The sequence below is a fragment of the Ahaetulla prasina genome, chromosome 2 (assembly GCF_028640845.1).
Source record: "Ahaetulla prasina isolate Xishuangbanna chromosome 2, ASM2864084v1, whole genome shotgun sequence".
NCBI classification, from domain to species: domain Eukaryota; kingdom Metazoa; phylum Chordata; class Lepidosauria; order Squamata; family Colubridae; genus Ahaetulla; species Ahaetulla prasina.
In genome coordinates, this window is record NC_080540.1 from 244,657,613 (window position 1) to 244,674,196 (window position 16,584).

At 38.2% G+C, this 16,584-nt stretch overlaps 1 long non-coding RNA gene across 1 annotated transcript; it reads right to left on the bottom strand.

The window, feature by feature from the left end:
* Positions 1–3,639: 3,639 nt before the first annotated feature.
* LOC131190129 (uncharacterized) lies at positions 3,640–13,852 on the bottom strand. Its single transcript, XR_009153231.1, has 3 exons — positions 13,784–13,852; positions 4,211–4,289; positions 3,640–3,874 (listed from the first exon to the last, which is right to left on the bottom strand). It is a non-coding gene; the product is annotated as an uncharacterized LOC131190129 (long non-coding RNA).
* Between the last annotated feature and the right edge of the window lie 2,732 nt (positions 13,853–16,584).

The window sequence follows — 16,584 nt, forward strand, 5'->3', positions numbered from 1 at the left end:
TTCCATGAAATAATGTACTAAAAGTAGGGCAAAATACTAAACGCTACTTATTAGAATAGAATAGAATAGAATAGAATAGAATAGAATAGAATAGAATAGAATAGTATTCTTTATTGGCCAACACAAGGAATTTGTCTTGGTTTATACGGTCTTGGCGTACATAAAAGAAAAGATACATTCATTATGAGTCATAAGGTACAACACTTAATAATAGTCATAGGGAAACAGTCAATATAAAATTTAAGGATACCAGCAACAAAGTTACAATCATACAGTCATAAGTGGAGAAGATGGGTGATAGGAACAATGAGAAGATTAATAGTAATGCAGACTTAGTGAATAGTTTGACAGTGTTGAGGGAATTATTTGTTTAGCAGACTGATGGCATTCAGGAAAAAACTATCCTTGTGTCTAGTTGTTCTGGTGTGCAGTGCTCTATAGCATCGTTTTGAGGGTAGGAGTTGAAACAGTTTATGTCCAAGATGTGAGGGGTCTTTAGATATGCCCCCCTATCCCCCAAATCTATATCTTCCTTTTGATTAGAAGAGGAAAGAATGCTATCAATAACCTTTATTTTGAAATGCAAAAACACATTTTACCATGCACAGAATAGAGACACCACAGCTGCATGGTAAGACATTTCTTACCAAAAGATGATGCCTACTTCCACATCATTTTCCCTTAAAGGGTCAACTGTTGAAAGAAGTTCACTTTTCATTTCACCCAATGTCATTAAGAATTGAAGGCATATAATATCTCCCTAAAAGAAAGTGGAATTGGCAAAATTAGATCTTTGGGTTTAACTCCAATCAACAATCATTGAAGTCAGAATGCCAGTTTAAAATGGCCTTTTCTAATGGGAAGAGTGATTGCCAAAGCCATTTCTGGAGCAAATATATACGTGAGCCTAAACTTTGCCATTATAATGACCCAAATATTCTGCATATTGTTTTAATATCCATTTATCCAAGGACATCACTCTTTTTATTTCCAATTGTTAAATTCCCCTCTCATTTTGGATAATAATAATAATAATAATAATAATAATAATAATAATAATAATAATAATAATAATAATAATAATAATAATAATAATAATAATAATTTAATTTGTATACCGCCCTTCTCCCGAAGGACTCAGGGCGGTGAACAGGCAGATAAAATACAAATACACACAATAATTAAAAAACATCCCGTAAAAAACTAATTTAAATGCCCAAATGTTAAAAAACCCATAAAATCACAAAATTTTAAAAACCCATCCAATAAAGATAAAAATCAGGCTAGTCCAGCCATACGAAATAAATAAGTTTTAAGTTCGCGGCAAAAGGTCCTAAGGTCAGGTAATTGTCGAAGTCCGAGGGGAAGTTCGTTCCACAGGGTCGGAGCCCCCACAGAGAAGGCCCTCCCCCTGTTTGGCTGACGGCACCCTGAGGAGTCCCTCTCTGTGGGAACGTACCGGACGATGGGAGATAGAGGCCAGCAGTAGACGGTCCCGTAGATAGCCCGGTCCTAAGCCATGGAGCGCTTTAAAGGTGGTAACCAATACCTTGAAGCGTACCTGGAAAACAACAGGTAGCCAGTGCAGTCTGCGCAGGATAGGTGTTATGTGGGAGCTCCGAGCCGCTCCCTCAATAACCCACACAGCCGCATTCTGAACTAGCTGAAGTCTCCGGGTGCTCTTCAAGGGGAGCCCCATGTAGAGAGCATTGCAGTAGTAGAGGTTATGATCCCTCTATCCCAGGAGAAGATACCCTATTGAGGTCAGAAGAACTTAATTTTGGAGAATAGTTGCAGTGAGCAAGACAAAGGGGAACTGGCGATTTTCATGCATTTATTTATTAACTTAATTTATACACTGCAGTAATGAAAAACAGACTCCTTGAATTTTCATCCCCCCCCCCCCATGGAAGACATGGTAGCATGTAACTATATTTACAGTTTCATTATCTTTTAATGATGATGAGCTTGTAGTTTTGCTGGAGTGAAATATTATAAAAATTATATTTTTAACAATTAAAAATAATACCTTTATCAGTGAGATTTACTCTTCAGACTCCCAGGTGAACATACCTTCTCTCTAAACTTTGCTGAGATAATAAAAAAGGCTTTTAAAAAATATGTAGCTTCAGAGACAAATATTACCTACTTTTCTTTATTCAGGCCTGGGAAACACATATTCAACCAGAGTAAGAAGTGGCTCTTAAGGCCATATAATCCTATGAAACTGTCATATTTCAGATAAAGTCAATGACTCACACAGTCCAATGTTTTCTTGGTAGTATTGCTTTCTGTCAAGACTCTTACTTATTACTGCTACTTGATCCTTTTACCAGCATAAAACATCTGGCATCAATTGTAATAGTTTCTATTCTCAGTAGACAAACCTGTTTTATTGCTATCACTTTGTTATTACAGATTACAATTCAGGAATTTTGGAGAACCGTCTGCCTTGCTCAGTTCAGGCAGCTTTTTTTCAGTTGCATCAATTAATGCAACTGATCTTGGAATTAGTAAGTCCTATCCTTAGGTTCTACCTAAGTTAGGCAGGGTCAGAAGTGGGTAGGTTGGACAATAAAGTTAAAAAAAAATCACGACAAAGGCAAACTTTATCCATTCTAGTGACAGAAAATCATGTCACCAGAAGTCAAGCTTGACTTGAAGGAAGTCAAATCAATTTTTAATAATGCTTTTTATTACATCAGTTATGTTTTATAATGACATATATTATATATAATTATTATATTATTATATAATGGTGGACCCAGAAGCTTTATATGGTGCTACGTGCCGGCCATATTACCTGCCACGGAGATGCACACACTTCGTTGATTGTTAGGGCTTTCCCTCCTTGACCATGTCAGCTATGACACACTTCATAAGCAAATGGGCACCATGTCAATATCAGAGAAAATGTGGGATAAATGCCTACAGTGATACATGTTCTGTGAGCGGCACCCACCTCATTGTCTACATCGTCTTCCACTTCAATATAGATAGAGAGCGCCCATGTGGAAGCCAAAGCAAAGATGGCAAGCTACAATAAACACGGACATGAAAAATGGCCAGCTGGACCCGGATGATGCATTTGATTGCACAAGATGGCAGTTGGACATCTGAAAAGTGGACCCCACAGCCACAGGAAAAACACTAGGATGATGATGATGATGATTAGATGATGATTTATAATTTATAATGAAGTGGGCTATCATCACATAAATTATCTGGCAGGACCGAAATAATTCAGGCTTTTGGTCTCCTTTGAATGTCCAACTGCCTTTCACAAGCAGGCTAAGTAGAGTCACCAATCTCATCACATGAAATTGCATCTCATTATTTCTCTCATCTCCCTCCCGGGATATGATAGAGAATGAATGTCCCCTTCTGAACTGAAACTCATTGTTCATATCTGCTATAATACTGCCCTGCAGCATAGAAGAGTTGGCTGAATGCAACAGACCCAACGCAGCAATCCTAGAAGAAAAATAGAGAAGAAAACAACTACAAAGAAGTAGTTTCAGTCTTATGTACAATTACAACTTTACCTTTTATTCTATGGTTGTAACACAACTCTCTTTTTTTCTATAACCTATCCTGTTGAATCATCGAAACCATAAATCCTAAGGTCAATTTTTCTGTTTTATGCAAAAAGTCCATAAGGAATTTCCAGTCAGCCATGTATGCAGCTATTGTCTTTCCTCTGATCAAAGAAGTAAATTTAGCCGTCTCAGCAAGTTCCATCATCTTCACCAATCAGTCTCCATTGTGAGCAAGGCCAAATTTTTCCATCTGTGTGCATACAATATTAATTTTGCTGCAGTTATCATGCACAAAAACAAAGCTTTATGATTTTTAAAATGTTTGTCCTTCTGTCCTAAAAGAAAATAATTATATTAATTAGTCTCAATTTTAGATTAATCTTAAAAATCACCTGAATTATTGTGTGTGTTTGAGACAAAGATCTTCTAGGTTTTTTCCATGAGCCCCAAGCATGATAAAATGTCCTTTCTTCTTGTTCATATTTCCAACATAAATTTGAAGTTATAATTTCAATATTCTTTTCTTTTTCTTTCTGAAATGCATATGCTAGCCACTTCTTTGGTTGATTTGCAAACTCATTATTTTTTCCACAAAATTCAACTTCATTTGCATTTCTCTTACTTTTAAAGGTGACTTGTTATAAAAGTTTAATTTGTTGAGAAATACTTACCTTCTCTGGACATTGTTTAAATTCTTCTTCTTTTCTCTTTATTTTATTCAAAATAGCATCAACTGTGGTTTCATTAGGCCTGAAATAACAATAATATTAATAATACCTGAAGGAGGGTGCAAAGTTTGCATGAATCACCCCTCAAAAGCTTCTTCAGGAAACAACACAGTCCGCTGACATCTAAGAATAGAGAAGCAATCAACCTTTTACAGTGCTTTGCTTCTCTGTGCTCTGCTCCCCCACACTCTGCTCATATTCCTTTGGCAATTCTAAGGGTGAAAAAAGGTCTCCATTTTGGATTTTGCCAATGCTGTAGGACCATCATGGTGAACCTATAGTACGCGTGCCACAACTGACATGTGGAGCCCTTTCTACAGGCACGCAAACCGTCACCCAGGTCAGCTCCACCACGCATGCACATGTGCCTCCCACTGGTCAGCTGATTTTTGGGATGTGCGGGAGGGTGGGGCACATATGGGAGATGCGTAAACATGCATGGGGGTCATGCATGCATGCATGGGGCATGGGGGAGCATGGGGGAGTGTGGCACGCCCCCCTGCAGCCCATTTTTGGGCCCAGGAGGCTTCAGGGAGGTTTACTAGGCCCAAAACGGGGGGCAGAGGGTGTCATGTGTGCATGTTTGGGGGTAGGAGAGTGTGGGAGGTCACGTGCACATGCATGGGGGGGCAGGGGGAACAGGGGGTGTGCACACATGCAGGGCTGCATTGCATGTGCCAAAAATGTGCATGCTTTCGGCACATGATGAGAAAAAGATTAGCCATCACTGCTATAGGATGCTTGAAGGAGACTATAGAGCAACACTCATTTTAGAATTCTCTGGAAATCCCTTCCACTTTCTAGATACTGAAGATGCTATACACTTAAAAAAGCTTCCATCATGCTGCATTTTGGAGCTTTCCTTAGAATCTTTGTCCAACTTTTGCAAATGAAGGAAGGAGCCCAGAGGATATTCGGTAGAAGATGATGGGGTGCCTAGAAGACAGCATGCAATGTTACATTAAGGCAAATCACATCTCCTCTTTGTCTTGATTAAAAGAACTAGGATCATTTTCCCAATGAAAAAATCTTCCCTGTGATAAATTTAAGCTGCCTCACATATGCATAACTGCAACTTAGAGGATATATTGTAAAAAAAATGTTTCAATGGTGATATATTCTCTGTTTAGGCTCCCTAGCTGCTTTAAACATCAATTATACAGGATTTCTAAACCTTTAAAGCTGCTACCCAGAACTGATTCATTACCTTTTACAAAATAATGTAATAGATGTTATCATAAAACACTCAACTTCCCCGTGATCAGCTGTAGCAAGCAGACAATAAAATACTTTTATTCCCCTGGTTAGAAGTGGCTTACCATTATCAATTACTGCTACTTGTGCTTAACCTTTGTCTTAGCTGTTGAAATATTCTGTGCAATTGTAGCCAAAACAAACAAATCGACTAGAGGACAATCTTTTCCATAGTAGCTTAATCTCTTTTTATTATATCCAACTTATTTCCTTTTGCCTGACAAGCACACCATCAAAGAAACTATAAAATGTAATGACCATCTTTAAAATAGAATAAACTTGATACTGAGCAAGAATTTCCCAACACAAATGGATTTAAAAAAATCAATTCTACTGTGTTTCTGTATTTTAATTTCAGCTAACTAGACCCAAGAAGTCTGGGATTATATAACTGGGCTTGCTATGGAGATTTTTGTTTCCATGCCAGTGAGATACATAGTCATAATTTATGATTTATATTGATATATTGATCATCAATTGTGTTGTAAATGTTGTACCTTGACGAACGTATCTTTTCTTTTATGTACACTGAGAGCATATGCACCAAGACAAATTCCTTGTGTGTCCAATCACACTTGGCCAATAAAATTCTATTCTATTCTATTCTATTCTATAACACCATCTTCAGTGCCAATAATGTGATTAATGTAGTAATTGTGGGAGCTGAAGAGAATCAAGAAAGATTATTTGAAATATACGATGTCTAGAGTGGTATGACTTTGAAGAATGTACTCAACAGCTGTTGTGGAAACACCAGCTTAGCCCTGAAAGATATGAGGGAGTGAGAAAGAAACTCAAGATTGCCCACCTTGATGCTCTTTTGGTATAAGAAATTGTGGTGAGAGAAACATTACTTTCAAGATTCTGCTAATATATCCGGCAATAAGAGAGTTCCATTAGTCCCCACTTGGCTTATCTCAAAGGGCTGATACCATGTATTGTGCCCTATCAATGCTCAACTTTTTATTTGGTTCCTGACAATAGCTTCACTTCAATTCCTAATATATGAATAAAACAGCCAAAGTCATCACTATAGCTTTTTCCAATATAGCTACCCATGAATCATTGAACTGACAGAAAACTCTACTGATATTATATCTGATAAGCCCACTGGCAAACTCAATTCTGCCAAAAGAATGTGTGTGTTGAGTACCAGGATTGTCGATTTTCTCCAGTTCTGTTGCTCTTCCTTCCCATCAAACATCACTAATTGTCAAGAACTATCAATAATTCTTCTTAATGTGCCCTAGGGCTGGGATTGAGGAAGAAGGCAAGTTTTAGTAGATGACTAGACCAGAGGGTTTAGCCATCTTTCAAAATTCACTATAATTTGGCACAAATATTTTGAAAAAGAAAACAACAGCCAATGACTTAATAATCAGTCATCAACACCCCAATCAACATCTAAAAAGCCACATGAAACAGATATCATATAAATCCAGAATAGCCCAAATCACACACTCAGTTAGAGAGAAGTTCCTTTAGGATGGGCTCCAGCATGAGTCCAAAAGCTCGGAAGACTTCTGATCCCGATGACCAATCTAGATTGGATCTTGCAACATTATCCTGGGACACATATATTCGCCTTCATTCATCACCTATTTTGAGTTGGTATTTTCAAAATGATCAGCTGACATCAGCTGGTGATCAGGCTCCTCTTGGACAGAGGTTTAACAGTATAGTATTTTAGAAGAGGGATATCTCCTTGACCACATCAATTGTACTATAACCAAACAGACATGTGGATAATAGCAGAACTGCACTATGAAAGAACTCTTTCCAGTCCCACAGGTCAGTTACTATTCAGATTGAATCAGATCCCCAAGTGAAGGTTCAGCTCATAGAGACAATGGGAGAACTGGTTTTAAAACTGGACTCTACTACCCAAACAGAATTGCCCTTAGAGACAATGCTCTGGGATTTAAGATCAAGGGTGTGCTAGTGTAAAATGTTCAAAATGTGCCAGGTTGAACCCAGCCCCAGGAAACACCTGACCACAATGCTAACCAAATGGTTGATGAAGCACATCTTGTACTCACTATGAAAATGTTTCAGTTAGTTGTCAACTTCAAAGTGAAAGTCCTGGAGCTGCCGAGGAAAGCTTTAAATGTTCTGGCATAAAAGTAGTCTTTCTGCTTTGAGTCAACTCTGTCCCATCCTCGGTTCAGGGTGTATAAAATTGCCAACAATTCTCATCTAACACTTTAGAGACACTTTAGATGACCTGCTGGATGTGGCCAGCTGTGTTTCAGCATTGGGAGTTGTAAACATATTCACACTTCTCTAGTCACTAGTCACTCTCTGCTGCAGCCATTTCTCTTTCAGCATTTAACTTCTCGATAAGCACTTGGTTTCCCAATTTCTTTTCCTATTTTTGATACTAATTTCTCTCCAAATTTCTGTTAAGGGAAAGGAAAGCAGAACAGACCTCCAATGTGTGTAAGAAGCAAGGTCACTGTTTACTTTAGCTCAAAGACCCCAGTAGATAGCTTTAAATAAATATTAATAACTTTAGATAAATATTAATATTTACTTGATTATTTACTGTTTTTTTAAAACATACCATCAGAGTTACCAGGCCTATTTTATATTGCAATACCCAGAAAATAGTAAAAGTTAGCAATGTGGGCTTTTGTTGTTTATTTGTTAGTTGCAGACACTTTAATCAGAGGGACCCAATTTAAATCCTCATTCACCATATGGTGACATTATATGAGATAACTGATGCTCAGTCAAATCCACTGCGTAGCATTCTCGTGAAGATCAAAAATATGTTTGGCAGCATCGTATTCATAATCATTCAGTTATTTCAGAAAAAGTTGAAATGCTGCCATCCCTTTCACATCCCACTGCAGTGGTAAAATGTAAAATTTGTTACTACCGGTTATGTGGGCGTGGTGTGGTGGGGAGTGGTAAAGTGACTGGGTGGGTGTGGCCACCTTTTTTTTTTTACTTTTAAAAGTATTTTTTCTACAACCTCTTCAGCCGAAGAGGTTGTAAAAAAATGCTTTTAAAAGGTTCTGATGATCCCAGCTGAGTTGCCTGATTGTCAGAGGCTTTTGTTTTCTTTTAAAAGCATTTTTTTTGCCTTTAAAAAGACAAAAAACCTCTGAAGATCAGGCAACTCAGCCGAGATCGTCAGAACTTTTTAAAAGCATTTTTTACAACCTCTTCAGCCAAAGAGGTTGTAGAAAAAATGCTTTTAAAAGGCTCTAATGATCCCAGCTGAGCCGCATGATCATCAGAAGCTTTTTTTTTACCTTTAGAAGCATTTTTTCAGCCGAAGAAAAAATGTTTTTAAAAGTAAAAAGAAAACCCTCTGATGATAGCCGTGGATAGCTCAGGCTGTTAGGAGCCTGTTATTAGAACACAATAGCCTGCAATTACTGCAGGTTCAAGCCCGGCCCAAGGTTGACTCAGCCTTCCATCCTTTATAAGGTAGGTAAAATGAGGACCCAGATTGTTGGGGGGGCAATAAGTTGACTTTGTAAATATACAAATAGAATGAGACTATTGCCTGTAAGCCGCCCTGAGTCTTCAGAAAAGGGCGGGATATAAATGTAAATAAATTTAAAAAAATGATCGCGCGGCTCAGCTGGGCATGGGGGGGGGCAGGGATTTTTCCTACCGGTTCTCTGAGCCATGCACTGCCACCACTACCGGATCAGGCGATCCAGTCTGAACCGGGACCATTTCACCCCTGCCCCACTGGCACAGAAATTAAAGATTTTTGGAATTTTTTGGGAGGTCCTCCTTGACTATGAAGCATCAGACATGTGTGCTCTGGATCTGGACTTAGGGCACTTATATCTTTAAGAGATGCTCCTACCTTTCCCCAGAGCCAAATGGTTAGTCTCTCTCGTGTAGAATCCTCTCACTACTTTACTGCCTCACTATGTGGGAATGGAGAAAATCAGAAAAGAGAGACAGAAAGAAACGGCCTTATGTGATGAGGTATAAATAAACTACATAAATCTTTAAGTGATAGTCAACTTCACTGAGAAAACTCTATATTCCAGGGTAAAAAAAAATACATTGTAAGCCCTGTTTTATGATGAGTTTACTAATTTCATAAACCTTTCTAGATAAATGCTTGTCATTCACCAACTAAAGGTCTCAGGCCTTGACCCCCTCCTGTTTTCAAATGATTTTACATCATTTTGTATGTCTCATAAATTCTTTAGAAGAAAAGTTTGCTTTCTGCTAAATTTCTGTGTGAGAGAATGGATTGTTTTCATCAAACTACCAATGCAATTGAATTCCCATTTAATTTAATGCATTCACTTCTCTGATAGCAGGAAGAAGAAATTCCACTAACTGCAATAATGCTATCAGATCTGAACCATAAAGTCCAGACAATCATTAAATAGCATTGATATACTTTTTCTGCCTTTCTTTGCTACTGTCTACTGATTATCTGGATTGCAGCCCAGATCTAATACTAAACTATGAAACTATAGATCTGCCTACTGGAAAGTAAGAGCCTTACTTACATAAGTATAAACAGGACCTTAGCATAAGTCTGAATGGATTGTACAAAAATGAAGAATTTTTCTTTCTTTCTTTTCCTTCCTTCCTTCCTTTTCACATTGTTTGGGAATCAAAGGGGGGTGGACACAATGATTTCTGTGTGAAAAGCCTTTGAATAAGAACATTGAGTTTTTTGTACTTTAGATATTGCCTAATTGCTGCTTTCCTTAAAGAAAGCACTTTTTAGTTGTATCATTTAGTTATATCAGTTGTGTTATGTGCTGGGAAAGCATAGATAACTTTCTTGGATTCATGCTGGCTCCCAATGCTTGCCTTGGATTTAGGTTGGCTTCCTATGCTTACCATCCTGTAAGGATTCCTTTGAGTAAGAAACTCCACCTGCTTACTTAAACCCTTGTCATTACCCCTTTCAGTGTTAGCCGTAAAATTACTAGGGGGAACAGACAAGATTCAGAGCACATTGTCATGCAATTACAATGGGACTAAGAGGAATTTTAATATAAAGTAAGGGTAGATCATCAGAATGACTTTCTGCATATATTTTCCATTGCATGAGTGAGTTATGGATGAACACAGATGGCAAATGCTACATTAATATTCTCAGCTGGCCATTGGGATATGATTCTATAATGGAATGAATAGAAATTGCTGAATAGAAAAAGGATGGAAATCATAATGTCGGCTGAAATGCACTGAGAGGGCTAGGAAAGAATAAACAGAGACAAGAATGGTATTTTTGGAGTAAACTGGAAGACCTGAATCATTTTTACAGTATATGTAACTGATAACTGATATGTATGTAATACATTAAAAGGGAGTATAAATGCATATTATAACTGCCCAAATGAATATCACAATCTAATTGACTGGGTGTTGACTATAATGATTCAGGTTGCAATCAAGGACCTAAGAGTTTTGATGGTAATGCTATATAATGTAAGCTGTTCCAAATAGGATTTTTTTTTTCAAAATTAGGGGAGTTTAGTGCATTAAATTTAAAATATGACAATATACCAAGATTAAAATTTCAATAGGTATTAGTACTGTTTCCCCTCCCTCATAATTTGTAAATCTCAATATTTTGTTATTTTCTCTTGTTTTTTCATTAAACTGACTAATTCCAGGTATTGCCACATAAATGAACAGACTTCCTTTTTTTCTATACCTTTAGGAGTAGTCTGATCTCATAGGTTCCAATTACTTTTCAGTTTGAATTTTGAAATTTCAGAAAATTTTGATCTCTTCATTTTGCAAAACTTCAGACAATAAGTAAGTAAGTAAGTAAGTAAGTAAGTAAATCTATATATATAAAAGCGAAGCAGACTTGAAATTTGCCACGTATGTTCCTCTTGGGTTCTAGGTGCTCACTAAGAAAGGATTTTTCGAAATGACCATCAGAGCATTAGCATTTCCTATATTATTATTAACATGCTCTAATGCTAAGGAGTTCTACTCCCCCTCCTCACCTGAAAAGAAATATGTTCCAAATGCAAAACACAAGCAGAGGAGAGGAGTTTCACTTTCAGTTTTACTTTCACAGCAGGAAGCAGCTTTAATACAGAACACTTGAGCTAAGCCATGGCCAGGCTCCTTCCTGTCTCCTTCTGGCTCACACAGCAAATACTGTTTCACTTTCCAAACAGCCCTCTGATGCTAAGGAGTTCTACTCCCCCTCCCCACCTGAAAATAAATCTGTTCCACACTCTGATGCTAAGAGTTCTACTCCTCCTCCCCACCTGAAAATAAATCTGTTCAAAATGCAAAACATAAGCAGAGGAAAGGAGTTTCACTTTCAGCTTTACTTTCACAGTAGCAAGCAGCTTTACTACAGAACAGTTGAGCCAAGCCATGCCCAGCATCCTTCCTGTCCCCTTCTTGCTCACACAGCAAATACTGTTTGAGTTTCCAAACACCCCTCAACTCTCCCACACACTGACAGGATGCTAGCTAGATGAATACCGATGGATGCTGCGGACTGGGACATTCTACTCCCCCTCCCCCTCTGTTCCAACTGCCAGTTGCATTATATTAACACACTCACATGCTACGGAGTTACACATTCTATATTAAGTTTCAGGCTGTAAGTGTCCATTTATCAAGCCCAAGCACATAGTTTCATAGCATGGGCATCCAGCTAGTAAATAAATAAATCCACATCATTTGGTCATATTAAATATACTAATCCAGCAAGACGCTCAGTTCTTTACTTTCTAGTAATTCCTCTATTTCTATAGAAATACATGAAATCTATAAACACGATTACAAATATATGAGATGGTTATGCATAAAGGAGGAAACAAAATAAAATAAAATATTTTATAAAATAAAAAATAAAATATGAGGAAGTTCCACATAAAGTAACCAGAATATCTAACCACTTTCCTTAGGAGCTTTGAGTGCATTTTGCCTGTCCCATATGAATATTCTCCTGAAAAGAAAAGGCAGAGAAAGGGAACAATTTTGCATCTGTTTAGCTTCACCTTCCAAATTGTAAAAAAAGAGAAACAGCTTTTCTGTTGCCAAAATCCTGAACTTTTCTTTGTTCCCTCTCACAGCTATTCTGTAATTTGTGGCAGTTGCTGACTCAGTCAGCCACCGGTATCAACAACCGGCACCATGCCTTACTAAGCAATAAATAAAACAAATGCCCTGGACTGTTGGCCTGGCTGGTGACAGGCTGGCTGCTTGGCTGACTGACTGACATATCAAACAAACAAAGACCAGTGTTACTGTCTAGAATCTGCCTCTTACGTGTCTGGAGTAAAATCTCTGTATCTTCCTGACCTATTTTTAAAAAGTACTGGAAAAGAGAGCTGGAAAAGGAAAACATTTAGAATAAAAATATGTATGTTCCAGATGATATTTATGCTAGACATTGCAGTTCTTCCAAATGCTATACACTTTCTGATCTCAGGGCTGTAGTCACCACTTTGGTCAATTTTAGAACCTAGAAAGATGAATTCCTGTACTGTTTTGATGGTCTCATTGTCCATCAGAGCATGAATAATGGGACATGGTGACATCTGGGCCTGGACATCTATCCGAACCGGATAGAACTGGCTGAATATCAGCAATGATCTGCACTCTAACCTGTGTGTTCTCTGCAATTGTCATGCTTCTGTTTATTCATTAATCTCTATGAACTGTCATAATTTGTGGGGGCTCCCACCCTCTGGAATGAACTCCCCCCAGGACTTCGTCAACTTCCTGACCTTCGAACCTTCCACCGCGAGCTTAAAACACATCTATTTATTTGTGCAGGACTGGATTAGAATTTTAATCTTAAATTTAATTTTAATGAGGTTTTATTATTTTAATTGTAATTTTAAATATTGGCCTATTTAAATAAGTTTTTTAATTAGTGTTTTATCTTGTATTATATTTGTATTTTTATCGGGCTGTGAACCGCCCTGAGTCCTTCGGGAGATAGGGCGGTATAAAAATTTGATTAAATAAAATAAATAAATAAAAATAATTTATATTAAAAGGATTCCTTATAATATTTCAATTCTTTTTAACCCTATTGGGAGAAAACACTTTTTTCTAGATGTTAAAACAGTAATTTTTTTCTTTAAAAGCATTCATTATTTAAGAAAGAAATATTTCCCCAAAAATAAGACATGCCCTGATAATAAACCCAATCGGGCTTTTGAGTGCATGGCAATAAGGCCAAGCGCTTATTTCATGGTTCAAAAAAAAAAAAAAAAAAAAAAGACAGGGTCTTATTTTCAGGGAAACACGGTAATAAAAAAATAAATATACGATACCAACTTGTCTGTTTGCTTTCCTGCTTTCCTGGAATTTTCAGCCTTCTTCCAAAAGCATTTATTATTCTTTGGGAGGCGAAGGAAAGAATTATGTGCTATTTCAGACTGTTCTGTTAGATTGTGCTGTTCCTTTACACTTCATTAAGAACATTAGTGTTGTGTCTTATTTCTTGGCAAGACACATATTTAGCAAGCTTCGTTTACTTTTGCCTGCAAGAAACCAACTTGTTTTTTTTGTGTGTGTGTGCATATTTTGTCCCTGTTCATGCCAAAACATGACCAGAAAATTATCGTTATTAAGGCTGTGCACACTCCAAAAATGATCCAGAAAACATGCTTTGGAACTTGCAGGAATAAAAATAGTATCTGTGATGAATCTTAAATTATACAGAACTACACAATTCCAAGTCCTGTAGGATAAAGTTCAAAGCAAAGGGGAGTTCATTCAAGAAATTACTTTTTGATTATGCTTTAAAGCAGGGGTGTCCAAACTTGGCAACTTTAAGACTTGTGGACTTCAACTCCCAGAATTCCTCAGCCAGCTCTGCTTTGCTGGCTGAGGAATTCTGGGAGTTGAAGTCCACAAGTCTTAAAGTTGCCAAGTTTGGACACCTCTGCTTTAAAGAAACTGGTGGAAATCACTTAAATGTTGGGTTTGGAGATCACTGAAGTAATAAGCCAACTTGTAACAACAGACCCATCTTTACACGAAGGACATTTTCTTTCCTTGGGGTAATTTATTCAAAATAGACAAACAAGCGTGACAGCTGAAAATGCAGGGATGTTTACCTTTATTTAGAAGACTGTGGATAAAATAAACTCAAATAAGAATTGGATTTTGCAACCACAAAATATTTAAAATGTCTTGTGTTGTCTTGGCTAAAATCGAGCTTTTAAAATCCCTTCATGTATAAGTAAAAAAGTTGATTAAAAATACACATGCTTCATTTTTAATTAAAATATTTTTTTACTCTTGTCGAGCAATGCTAGAACAATTAATTTAAGCAAATAGCCATAATGATAAACATTTTCACACAAAAAAACCCATTACTAAAGGATGCACTTTTCTCAAAATATTTCTGTTGGAGTGAAATGGCTGCTCTGATGAATATGACATATAGTTGTGGTGATTTGGTGTTTGCAGACACTTAACCCTGATTTATGATCGGGTTCAAATTATCATATTTAGAACACATTATTGTGGCAATGCTGAGACGAATGGGAGGAAAGAGGAAAAAAAGATGACCTACAGCAGTGATGGCTAAACTTTTTGCCATTGTGTGCCAGAAGGGGGGGATCGCGCATGTGTGTGCCCACACCCATAATTCTATGCATCCCGCCCCCATGCATGCACGCGTGAGTTCCCCGGTTCCCCTGCTCCTGGCACGTGATGTCCTGGTAGGCCCATTTTTCTCTCTCACCTGGCTCACCTGGCCTTTCTAGGAGTCTGGGGAGGGTGAAAATGGCCTTCCCCACCGGGGATCCTCCGGAGGCCAAAAACAGCCTGCTTGCCAACTTCCGGTGGGACCGGAAAGCCCATTTTTCTATCTCACTTGGCTCCAGAGCCTCTCAAGGAGTCTGGGGAGGGAGAAAATGGCCTTCCTCACCACCCTGGATGTCCTCCGGATGCCAGAAACGACCTGTTTGCCAACTTCCGGTGGGCCCAGAAGGCCTGAAAATCAACTGGCTGGCAAGTGCATGCACGCTGGAGCTGAGCTCGCATGCCCACTGATATGGCTACGTGTGCAACCTGTGACATGCATGCCATAGGTTCACTATCATGGACCTACAGCATGATGGATGGGTGTTGGCAGGTACTTTATGGCACATAATCAAATATAACTACATCAATACCTCAATACTATACTCTCAGGTGAACTATCGCTGCAAATTAGCTTGTCCTGGTGCTCTGAGCATAGTGACAGCCTGAAGAATAGAAGAGCTGAATAGTATATCCAAAAATTTACCAAAAGCTTTTCAGATTGCTCTCACATGCCTAATGCTGCAGTCTGAAACAGCCTTACCTGGAAAAAGGCCAACTGCCTTTGGTAGTTTTCATCTGAGATTGGGTACACAGAGATTATTATACTCTCCCTGTTAAATCTCAGCAGGATCATAGGCTTGAAGGGTATTTGATTAGATAAATACAAGCTGCATGAGTGGCTTGATATTTTTCAAAACAGATTTATGAGCAAGGCAAAGATTCTGACTGTGTTATCCAGAGTCAACTAATGTTTATTTTATTTATTTATTTATTTATTTTATTTTATTAGATTTTTATACCGCCCTTCTCCCGAAGGACTCAGGGCGGTTAACAGCCATATAAAACCATAATAATAAATATAATAAAACAATAATTAAAAAACCTATCAAATACGGCCCTATATTAAAATACATATAAAACAATAAAACCAATTGAATTAAAACCCCAATAACAAGAATTAAAATTCTAAAATCCTATGCCAGTCCTGCTTGACGAAATAAATATGTCTTCAGCTCACGGCGAAAGGTCCGAAGGTCGGGAAGTTGACGGAGTCCCGGGGGGAGTTCGTTCCAGAGGGTAGGAGCCCCCACAGAAAAGGCCCTTCCCCTGTGGGTCGCCAGCCGGCATTGCTTGGCCGATGGGACCCTGAGGAGTCCCTCCCTGTGAGAGCGCACGGGACGATGGGAGGCAAACGGCGGCAGAAGGCGGTCCCGTAGATATCCCGGTCCTAAGCCATGTCAATGTGTGACTTTTGTCAGCAGTGCCTGTTTAAAGACAGAAATATTGACTATCCTTTTTCAAAGCAAGGCTGGGGATTGTTT